Genomic DNA, 12,862 nt, shown 5'->3' with positions numbered 1-12,862 from the left:
TGGGAAAAGACATGGAGTTTTCTCAAAAAATTAAAAATAAAAATACTGTATGATCCAGTAAATTCCATCACTGGGTATTTATCCAAAGAAAACAAAAGCACTAATCAGGAAAGATGTTTGCAGCATTATTTACGATAGCCAAGATAGGGAAACAACCCAAATGTCATCAATAGATGAATGGATAAAGATGTGGAATATACATACAAGAGAATATTACTCAGCAATAAAAAGGATGAGATTTTGCTATTTGTGACATGCATGGGCCTAGAGGGTATTATGCTAAGTGCAATAAGTCAGACTGAGAAAGACAAATACCATGATTTTACTTATATGTGGAATCTAAAAAAACAAATGAATAAACAAACAGCAACATCAAGACAGAAAGCAAACTGATGATTGCCAGAGAGGAGAGGGGTAGGGGACTGGGTGGTACAGGCTTCCAGTTACTGAATGAATAAGTCACAGAAAACAAAGATAACAGCATAGGGAATATAGTCAATGGTATTATAATAATGTTGTATGACAAATTATAGTTACACTTGTGGTGAGCATAGCATGATGTATAAACCTGAATCATGTTATGGCCAACACCAGAGAAATATAAAGAATTAAAAGAGACTACTACAAAAATTTATCAACAAATTAGTGTTGAATGAAACTAATGTAATATGTACCAACTCTATTCAAAAAGTAAGTAATAAAACAAAAACAAAGCCCAAACTCAGACTCCAAATCTCAGTGCTCCCTAAGTGAAGCTGCTCATCTGCCTCTAAAGGACTGGGATGAAGGGATACAGCTTGCTGTTTCTTCTCCCTTTCTCCCTCCCTCTCTCAGAGATCTCATCTCCTTTCCAAAAAGACCCTGGGACCAGCTGGGTTTGAGCACCGCTTACTCTGTCCTCAGCAGGAGAGCATCAGTGATCTGAAAAACATAGAAGCTGGGAACAGAGAATACCCCCTGGTTACCTCCCAGGTCCCAGCATGAAGAGATTCTGGTTATCATCCTGTCAAGGATCTTACTAACTTTATTCCATTCATCTCCCTTGCTCTGCTGAGAGGGGAGCAGGCATTACAGTTTGATGCTTCTTCTCTTACTCTGCTGGCCAGCACTCTTCCACCTATTCATCAAATTCAATGCTTTGTCAGGCTTAATGGTCTTCAAGTTCTGGCCCCATCTTCCTTATATTACACTTGCCACCCTCTGCCCTATGAATGCTGATAATCAATTTAATTAACTAAACATTAATCAAATATCTACTATGTGCCTGGTATTGTGCAAGGCTCTGGGAATTAAATGGGGAACAAAATAAAACAAATATGGTACCTGTTCACCCCAGATGGCCTATGGTCTCATGGGCATCAGACATAGATAGGCAATCACAATACAGTGTGATGAGGGTTCTGATGTGGGAAGCAGAGCAGGGTCTGGGAACTCCAGCAGAGGTCCTGCAGCCTGGACTATCAGGAAGGCTTTCTCAGCATGGTAAGGAGCCAATTTATCTGGCCAAGAATTCACCACATTGATGGATGAGGTGAATAGGATAAGGTACGGCAAGTGTTGGCTATTCTTCCTGAATCCCCAGTTTCCAAATGGGACATATGGTCGCAGGGAACTCCTCCACACAGATACTGAGACTAAAGAGGATTCTGCCACATCACTGTCCTTTTATGTCTGGGCTTATATCAACATTCTTAAGGAAGCAAGAATTATGAGACTTACTTAAAAGTATCAGTCTACCCAGGTTCTTCAACTTAGTGGTAACAAGACCACATTCTCAGCATGGGGACAAAGCAGAGTTAGTACTCAGGTGTCCCCCCAAATCTTCTCTGCCTCTAGCACCCTCAAAAGCCCTATGGCTTCTATAACCATTCCTAGATGTGAAAGGAGTGAGAAGAGGGAGTATTTTTATGTAATGAAACCCAACACAGAGAAGATTGCCTTACAGGAGCTGAGAGGTTTCAATGGAATAAATAACCCCATCAAGTGGGAGACAGAAAATAACTACCTCAGCTTGTTCTCTTTCCTCCCTCCTATCTCTTGCTGCTGCCCTACATGGACAGAAATCCACCAGCTGAAGGGCAAGGGAACTCATCGCCATAAACTAGTCGTTCTCACACTTTTATGTCAGGATCACCAAAGGACTGTTGAAACAAATATGCCCGGGCCCCATCCCCAAGTTTTCTGACTCACTTGGTGGGGGATGGGGCTCAAGAATTTGCCAGAAGGTCACCAGTGATGCAGGTAAGATGTGTATGTCAGGACACACAGTGAGAACAGCTGCCATAGACTCTACTATACCAGCCAGCCTCCTGAGGTACCGGAGGGGGAGGGGGGTTTGATCCAGAGGGGCACACATGCATCTATGGAATCTATACCATTAGACCATGGGACAGCAAACTTTTTCCCATAAAGAATCAGATAGTACATATTTTAGCCTTACAGGCCATACAGTTGCTACTACTTAACTCTGTCATCATAGCACCAAAAAAAAGGTCACAGACAACACATAAATGAGCATTTTCTTTTATTTTCCAATAAAAATTTACTTTCATTCTTTACTTATAAAATTTTATTTCTCATGAATTCATTTAAGTCTTACCCACCTCTATCTCCTCAGTGTTCAGAAAACACCACAATAGTCATTCCCTGAGTGTCCACATATAAATGCCAGGAACTTTATGTGCATTTTATCTTTGCTTTGAAGAAATCTAGATTTAATCTATCCCAGTTAGGACCACCGCTTGGGTAGCTCTCATTTTACTTAAGCCAATTTCTCATCTCCATGTGTGTCAGAAACTATGTTAGTAGGTGATGATCCAGAAGTAAACAAGACATCCACAGTCCCTATTTTGGAGGTTAACTGGCTAATGAGATGTTGGTTAAGGTTTTCTGGCTGCAAGCAACAGACATGAGCCTAAGTAAATTAGATAAAAAGAAAAGTGTTGGAAGAATACTGGAATACCAAGAGGCTTGAGAGACAAACAGGTTAGCTATTCTTGTGGAAGGCTGGAACCCAGAACAGTTCCCACAAGAGCTGCCAAGACCCAAGCCCCACTTCTGGATTCTCTTTAACTCTCTCTGGGCTGGGGACCTGGCTGAGGTAGTTTTAAAATTTCCCCTGATGATTCTGATTTGTACACATAGTTGATAACTACTGCTCTGATCTCTTCAAAAGAATTGTTTTCCTCCTTTGTCATTCTGGTTTTTAGTAGATCACGGACTCCTGATAAAGTTAGAATAAATGTTTGAATATCCACCCAAATTCCCCAACTCCCCACCAAGTTTGACAGGTAGACAACATGCTCTATCTTTATAGAACCTTTTCAAATCATGCTCCGGTTTTATCTTTAATGAGCCCTATGAGGTAGATGGCACAGGTGTTATTATTACTCAATAAGGAAACTGAGGCTCAGGTAAGGGATGTGTCCAAATTCACACAGCAAGTGAATGGGCAGAGCTGAGACTAGAACCCAGGTCTCCAAAGGGCATTGATTCACCAACTTGAGCATGAATAAGACATACCAAGGAACTTTGTCCCAGTGCAGTGTTCTTGGCTTCAAACCCAGAGATTCTGATCCAGGAAGTCTTGAGTGAGGCACAAGAACCTACATGATCACCAAAGCGATTCTGATACATATGGCCCAAAAATCTCAGTGAAACACTGCCATCGAGGAAAGCATCTTCAGCGCATAGCTTTGAATATTATCCTGCCCAGAAGCAAAAGAGTGGACCCACTACCTAATTCAAGATGTTTTCCAACCTATGGTATTTCATTTTCTTTTCCCTTTATCTTATTACCTACTAACATTAGCTTTCTAGAGAAATAATAGTCAAACTCTAGATAAGTAATAGCAAGTTTCAGTTCAATATGCCAACTCTGACCAACTTGCAGTGGTTTCTTAGAGCCTTGGATTGAGAAATAAGGAGATTGGGCCAAGTACAGCAGGAGAATATACTCTGATCAGTTATTGGTGTCAGTCATGGACACAGTGAGGAATTGTGGCAGTCCAGCCTATCATCTAGATAGTACTTTCCTTTCCTAATCCTCAGGTTTTTTCTCATTTTTCTACTTAGTATTTCTATGAAGAGACCTAGGTTCTGAGTAACAGATAATGATGATTTCTTAAAAGTGCTTCCATGCTGTCCATAAGCTATGGGTTCTGCTTGAGACATTCTGGATGCCATGATTCAAATGTAAATATCCCCTGAAATCCGTCAATGTCTGGGTAGCTGATTAAGCACCATGGACTATAACAGTGTTCCCTTTTCTGATGTTCAGGCCTTTTTTTTTATTTGTGTGAGCTGATGTATCACCACAATGAGGGACTTTCTCACATTCTGCTCATGATAACAGATGAGGTGTGAAATTGATTCTGAACACCTAGAAGGGTTATGATTTATCATCATACATTAGGCCCTATGGAGCTTTACTGGATGAATCCCAACTACATGAAGAATCCAACCACACTTCCACAAAGATGACACTTAGTGACTCAAGATACTTTAAATACAGCTATTGCATAGTTGGCACCCACTAAAGGGCTCCCTTTCATTAAGTCAATATTTACTGAGCACCTAACATATTCCAGGTACTATTTTAGGAGCCACAGATACTGCAATAGTCAAAAGAAACTCACTTATCCTAAGACCTAGCTCCCCTCCTGATTATAATTAGGTAAATTTAATGTACCCTCACCTTTGGGTAAACACCAAAAGCCTCATACCTGAGGATCAATACTTGAAGTGGCCTGAACTGAATATCATTGTACAATTTCCTGGACTGCAGATACTTGGAGGAGCCAACCCGATGACTAATAATGCACCTTCAATATTGTTACTCCCAGTACAAAGAACGGATCCATGCAAATTTCTAATGAGATTGTCCCACATGTGAACCACTCAGGAAGTCACTCAGTCAAGAAGGGCTTCAGGCAAAAGCCTTACCTACATCTGCAAAGAATTTTCTCTTCTGCCAACCAATATTTAAACCACATCCTTACATAGAATTGGACAAGGGAAACAGGGGGTGGTTCATCAGAAACACTTAAAGTTTTTTGGTATATATGCTCCTAAGGCTTTGTTCACCCACCCCAGAATTCTGCCTCTCAACTTCTAGGATGGGCTCCAGGCAGATATATTTTGAATAAGTACCCATGGGTGAGTCTGATAAATCTAGAAAACATGGTCTTTAAGTTTCATTTAGATACAAGCCTGGTCTCTGTCAAAATACAAGGTACAAATTCTGGTAAATGGATAGAGACCTACCCAACTAGAAATCATGCAAGTTGACTTCTAGTACTGATTTTGTCTTTAATCAGCTGTGTGACTTCAGACCAGCCACTCCACCTTTCTGGACCAGTGTCTTCATATGCACAAGGAGGGGATAAGGAGTAGATCATTTCTGAAGTGCCTTGAGGAGCTAAGTTTATATAGCTATATTTTTTCACATTTGCAGGCCAATTTCACGTACTAATTGATTAAGCCCCAGTATAAATATCACTGTTAAGTAGGGTTGTTTTTTTTTTTTATAAGAGAGTAATGCATACTTAAAATATATTTATGCCAGATCAGTCCATTACCTATTTAAATGCCTTCAGGATCCATAATTAGGCTTCTGAGGTATTCAGTGTAAAATTTTTATAAACTCCCCAGTAGCAGAGTCATCCTTGTGCTATTTGTCACCCTGACTTCCCACCCCTTGCCCCATCATTTAGGTGTCCCCATAGCTGCAGTAGTCATTATCTGACTCTTACATGGAAACTACTGGATTTCTGTATCAATAGGTGTGTAAATTCCTTCTCCTCATTAATGAATCCAGAGTTGTCTTTGTATCAACCTTTAACAGACTGACTTTTTGCCTAATCATCTCCATTTGATTAATATCCTCACTTTTTTTGTTCTGATTGCCTGCCTCTTTATACCCTACTCACGTACACCTGCAGGCAAATACGCTCTGTGCTGATGGCTAAGACCATCAGGCAAGCAACAGATCAGATGGCAAACATCAAGATTTTTATGTCTATGGCTTCTCCATGCAGATAATCTCCTTTGACATAATAACGAATGGGACTGAAATCTGACTGTCTTGCCCATTCAAACTAGTCATGTTGTCCATACCCCTATCTCCAGCCAAGTTACACATCAAAATCAGCAAAAGTAATTCCCTGGAATTTCTTTACCAATCCATAGTTGACTCAGCCAGTGTTCATCTTCAGAATGAGGCTTGCATTTCACTACTCCTCTAGAATCATAGCATATTACAGCAATAGGTCTCAAAAGTTTAATGTGGTGAGAATTCCACAGGAGAGTGGCAACTGTTTGCTTATCTACTGGAAGCCCCACACTCTCCGTTCTATCCCCTATTCTATACTGCCGGGCCTACAAGCCTGCATGCTGAATGTCCCAGGTTTTCTTACCAGGAGCTTTTGGTTAGGTTCAGCCAGTGTAAACCACTGGCAGTCAGAAAGGAGAAGTCATCCTGGTTCCAACACCAGCATAGGTGTTATCTCTTTAGCAAATCCAGCAGTAATAGTAGCAGCAAGGTAGGTACCCTCCCTTGAAGGTCCCAGCACTGCCTATATGGGCTCCAGACTAGCAGCTTCCTCATCAAATGACCTCCCCTGATCCTTTTGAATTGTTAACACATCTGTTCTTCCTTTTGCTCCTCCAGCCTTCCTAACACCATTGTAACTATGGTAAAGTGTTGGCAAAATGGTCCCAATTAATCCCTGACTGTTCCCCTTTGCAATGTGATTATAAAGCTCCTCCCATCAAAAGACAGAGTCAATGTGAGAGATGAGTATGGGCTGGCCTTATTACTTCAGTCAACAAGTCACAATACAAGCAATTCTGTGCCAGTTTTGATTCTAGACCTGAAGACTTTGCATGCTTCCTTTTGGAATCCCACTGAGGTGCCATGTGAATGAGCCTGGAGTAACCAGCTGGAGGAGGACCCATGTACTGCAGCCAATAAGCAGCCAGATCCCAGAATTCAAGTTACCTAGATGACCTGACACCTACCACAGACACAGAAGGGAGCCCAATCAAGATCAGATGAATGATCCAATTGGCCAGTAGACTCGTGAGTAATAATAAACAATTGTTCTTTTAAGCTACTCATTTTAGGGTGTTTTGTTACCCCACAACAGAAAATTGATACAATAATTGACTGTTTGCCTTAAATCTCTCTTCCATTGTAGTTTCTCTGACTGGACCATAACTGATAAAGCAAATTGTTAAGAATGCAAATCCCCCACCGAAGCACCTCTGACAATTTTGATGTGTGGTCTCAGACCATTCTTCGCCAAACACAGCTTTCAAGGGGCTACAGAAATCATCCTATCTATACTCTCCTTCCTGAGGCAGTTTATATTTAAGTTCACTTTAGGTAAAAACTCAGTCTGTTTAAATATTTGGCAACCAATTCCAGTGTCCAAGGAACATCTCAACACTGCCAAGGATTTTTTTTCCCCCTAATTGCTAACTTCATTCCCTCAAGGGGCATTTATCTCTCTTCTCTTATTTCTTGCTTAAAAAAAAAAGGATAGTGGCTGAGAGATATTTTAAGTAAAACATTGTTTTACCGCATAGGTTAAATAGCCCCAGCCAAATGGCCCCTTGGAATTAAGATAAAACAAAAGCAAAAAACAAATTAAAACTCTTTAATATCAGATTGGTTTTGGATAAATTGGATCTACTGTGTTACTTTCTACAAGTCATTAACCTCTCTGAACCTCCATTTCTTCTTCAACTGTTAAAGTCTATTGTGAGAAACAAATGAAACAAAGTTTGTAAAAAGTTAATGTGTTTGGTGTTGGCTTTCTCTTCTACAAATTTGTTCTCTAAAAAAATAAACTGAATCTGGTATGCACCCAAGTCCCCAGATACCAGTTTTATCAGAGCATCATGAACAAACTCTCCCATAACAATGGTTGAAAAGCACCCATACCTATGGCAACTGATGTGGAGGAGCAATGCTGAAGCCAAACACCTGCCCCTGCCTTCTGGGGAAGAAATGCCCTAGAGAGCTCCAGTCTCAAGAGAAGAACCCAAGAAGCACATTAATTCTTTTGAGTTTACCCAAGCAACAAGATGACGATTTAATACAAATTAATATTTTTTAATTAGACAACAAAGGAACAAAAGGGAAAAAATTCCTATTGCCCACAGCAATCACTGTCAGTACTTTTGAGTATATTCTTCCACACTCTGGGAGCTGTTCTCTTAACCTCCACTTTGACCTCTCCCAAAAGAAGCCACTGGTATAAAACAAGAAGAGAACAATGTAGATGAGACTCCAGAACGCAGAGGAAAGATGGAGGGAGATTACATCCCACACTCCACAGAAGCCACTTCTAATTTCCCTCATTAGATCTCTCGGTCCTCTCCTAGGCTGTGCTTGGGTCAGGCAAGGGAGAAGTCAAGGAGAAAGGTAAGAGGGAGGCCAAGGAAGAATATAGTTTCTTTTCCCTTCCTATACCTAACATCCAGCCTTGTTGGATCCTGCCTCCCTCCAAAATACTCCTTTATTAGTCAGAACAAGTTAGCAACAAAGTTGTTAGGATTTTGTTGTTTTTGTTTCTCAGGATTCATACCCCACCCCCAACCAAAGCATTTATTTTTAGCTAACTGCACTCCCCAAGAGATCCTAATGAATGGAGTTGTCTCCAATAATGTGTGTATGCATGCAGTATTTTATAGTCAAAATCCCATAAACACAATTAAGACTGTACCTATATACACACGTGATATAAATATATGGTCATTAATCTCATTTACTCTATCACAAACATCTTTATTTGTCAGTAGATATCCTTTTACATTTTCAAGGCTGTATGGTATCTTGCAAAGTATGTATTAAGTAATTCTTCATTGTTGGATACTAGTTTATTAATATTATAAAGGAGAAGTATTCTTGTTCCATCTTTCTCACTTGCCCAATTATCCCTTAGGATACAGGCTTGAAGAGGAATAGAGTCAAAGGTAAATAATATGCATATTTAATGCTTTGATATATTTTGCCAAATTCCTCTTCAGGGCCAGACCAGGGAATATCCCATTGAGGACATGAGAGAGTGTTCACAAGAGGGGATTTGCGAGCCCCAAATGGACTCAAAGAAGAAAGTACATGTCAAAAAGCCTGGAGGCCTTACCTTGAATGCTGGTGCTTTATTTTTTTTCTTTCAAACAGGATGGCCTCCTCATTGTCCCTTCGTAGCCTTTGAACATCACTGCCTATAAATCTTTGCTCTTGCCTCTTCCCTCCCTACCTCCTCCTTGATGCTCTCTCAGGCAGTTAATGTAACAACTGTAACAACAACAAATTTTCCATTTACTCTTTAAAAAAAAAAAAAAAGATTTTATTCATTTATTTGACACAGAGAGACACAGCGAGAGAGAGAACACAAGCAGGGGGAATGGGAGAGGGAGAAGCAGGCTTCCCGCGGAGCAGGGAGCCCGATGCGGGGCTCGATCCCAGGACCCTGGGATCATGACCTGAGCCAAAGGCAGACGCTTAACGACTGAGCCACCCAGGCGGCCCTCCATTTACTCTTAATGCTAACTTATACTAGAATGCAGCATGTTGGCCCTCTATACAGATGGCTATACTGCAATACTCCTGCATAACATAACATTCCAAAACTCAACTTATAATAGCAATCATTTATTTTCTTGCTCACCAGACAGCAGGTTGTTTCTGGTGTTAGGGCAGCCACATTTGGCTTCAGCTTCAGGTCAGTTTCCATTTAATCCATTGGTCTCACTCTGAGTTCAGGATAAAGGAACAATGGCAATCTGTACCATGCGCTTCTCAGAAAGACCTGGCAAACTACTAATTATGCCCACATTCCACTGGCCAAAATAAGCCACATGGCCAAGCCCAACATCAATAGAACTGGGAAATACACTCCTTCCACCCTAATGCACTGCAGTGTCACATGGCAGAAAGAGTAAAGATGTGAGGATAATTCAATCTATCACATCATGTCAATTGTTAAAATTGACATGTTAAAATTGTTTTGTTAAAAACAAAACACATCTGGAGTGGTCAGAGAGAAATGGTCTACTTACTAAGATTATAAACCACCTAATAACCTTGCCCAGCTGTGGTTACAGAAGCAAGCAGTGGAGTCAAACAGCAGTGCCTGCATGGATGTGGGTAGCCCTTTGCAACTATGTAACAAGCCGTGGTGGCAGAAGCAATGTTGTACAGTTCAGCCTACTACCCTGCAGAGAACCAGCACTGGTCAGGACATCAAAGCAGACAGAGCATCATGAACAAACTGTCCCAACCTGTGCCTCTGTCTCTACCTTCAGGGTCAAGGCCATATGGAAACTGTTGGCATCTAGGAATGTACCTATCCCCTGACTCATGAGCAGTGTTCCTGACCACCCACCTACTATAGCAAAGTACAGAACTCTGGGGACTTAATTACTGTCCATATTGGGAAAGTAATTGAAAGGCTTTGATGCCGTATCTCTTGTCAAATCACAGTTCAGACAGGTATTGAGCCAATAGAAGCTTCATTGAAGGAGCACAAAATGTAAAACTTAGAAGAGGAGAGAACACTACCAAACTCATTATCACAAGGCCAGCATTTGAATCGTTAACACACCTGTTCTTCCTTTTGCTCCTCCAGCCTTCCTAACACCATTGTAACTATGGTAAAGTGCAGGCCAGCATTACCCTGATATGAAAGCTAGATAATGACACTACAAGAAAAAATTACAGGCTCATAACCTGACGAACAGACATGCAAGAACCCTCAAAAAATATTAGCGAACAGAATTCAACAGTACATTTAAAGGATCATACACCATAATCAAGTGGGATTTATTCCAGGGATCCAAGGATGCTTCAACATCCACAAATCAATATGATACACCCTATTAACAAAATCAAGGATAAAAATCTTATGATCATCCCAATAAATACATAAAAGGCATTTGACAAAATTTAAGATCCTTTCATGATAAAAACTCTCAACAAACTAGGTATAGAGGGAATGTACTTCAACATAAAAAAGTTCCTATAGGACAAGTCTATAGCTAACATCATACTCAATGGTAAAAAGCTCAAGGTTTTTCCTCTAAGATCAGGAATAAGACAAGGATGCCCACTCTCACCACTACTATTCAACACAGTACTGAAAGTCCTAGGACAGAGCAATCAGGCAAGAAATAAAAAACATCCAAATCAGAAAAGAAGTAAAATTTTCTCTATTTGTAGAAGACATGATATTATAAATAGATAACACTAAAGATTTCACTAAAAAACTGTTAGAATAAATGAATTTGATCAAGTTGCAAGGTACAAAATACACAAAAATCAATTGCATTTCTATACATTAATAATGAACTACCAGAGAAAAATTAGGAAAATAATCTCATTTACAATAGCACCAAAAGGGATAAAATACTTAAGAACACATTTAAGCAAGGAAATGAAAGATCCGTACACTGAAAACTATGACATTGATGAAAGAAACTGAATATGCAAATAAATGGAAAGATACTCTGCTCATGGATTGGAAGAATGTTGTTAAAATGTCCACTACCCAAAGCAATCTACAGACTCAATTCAATCCCTATCAAAATTCCAATGGCATTTTTCACAAAAATAGGAAAAAAATCCAAGGTTAGTATGGAACCACTAAAGAACCCAAATTGCCAAAACAATTTTGAGAAAAAAGAACAAAGCTAGAGACATCTACTCCCTGATTTTAAACTGTATTACAAAGCTATAGTAATCAAAACAGTATGGTATTGGCACTACAAAAAAAAAAAAAAAGGACAGATTAATAGAACAGAACCAAGAGCCTAAAATAAATCCAAATATATGGTCAATTAATTTATCACAAAGAAGCCAAGTATGTACAACAGGGAAAGGATAGTTTCTTCAATAAATGGTGCTGAGAAACTGGATAGCCACATGCAGAAGAAAGAAATTGGACCCTTATCTTAAACCATACACAAAAATCAACTCAAATTGGATTAAAGACTTAAACCTAAGACCTGAAACCATAAAACTTCTGGAAGGAAACATAAGGAATAAGCTCCTTGACATCAGTGTTGGTGATGATTTTTCGCATTTATCACAAAAAACAAAGACAATGGGAAAAACAAACCAGTAGGACTACATCAAATTAAGAATCTCCTCCACAGCAAAGGAAACCATCAACAAAAGGAAAAGGCACTGAATGGGAGAAAATATTTGCAAACTACATATCTGATAAAAGGTTAATACCTGAGTTGTATGAGTTCTTCATATATCTTAATAGCAAAAAATGAACAATCCAATTAAAAAATGTGCAGAGGGGTGGAGCAAGATGGCAGAGGATTAGGAGACCTGGATTTCGTCTGGTCTCAGGAATTAGGGTGGATAGGGATCAAACCATTCTGAACACCTACAAACTCAACAGGAGATCGAAGAAAAGAATAGCAACAACTCTCTGAACAGAAAAGCCAACACTTTCTGGAAGGTAGGACATGCGGAGAAGTGAATCCCAGGCGATATTCAGGAGGATAGACGGTGGGGGAGGGGGCCTCCATCAGCCGCTTCTGGCAAGTGATAGAGCCATGGAGCACAAAATTGGAAACTTTAGAAGTCGGCTCCTCTGAGGGACGTCGCTCTGGTGGCTGAGCAGGGGGTGGAACCCTTGCTGGGACAGTGTGGTCTCAGGACCCTCGGGGTCACAGAAAGACCGGGGGTGCCTGAGTGCGGCAGAGCTCCCAGGTATCAGAGCGGGGAAGCCAGCTGCAGAGATGGAGCTGAGGAGCAGGTTCTTAGCTTGGGGTTGCCATAAACCATGATCCGTGGCACAGTTGGGCCACTGCTCCTCCAGCAGGGACCCAACAAGTG

This window comes from Leptonychotes weddellii, chromosome 7 (genome assembly GCF_054177405.1).
Source record: "Leptonychotes weddellii isolate Sample4059 chromosome 7, ASM5417740v2, whole genome shotgun sequence".
Taxonomy (NCBI): domain Eukaryota; kingdom Metazoa; phylum Chordata; class Mammalia; order Carnivora; family Phocidae; genus Leptonychotes; species Leptonychotes weddellii.
This window is presented reverse-complemented; position numbering follows the sequence as displayed.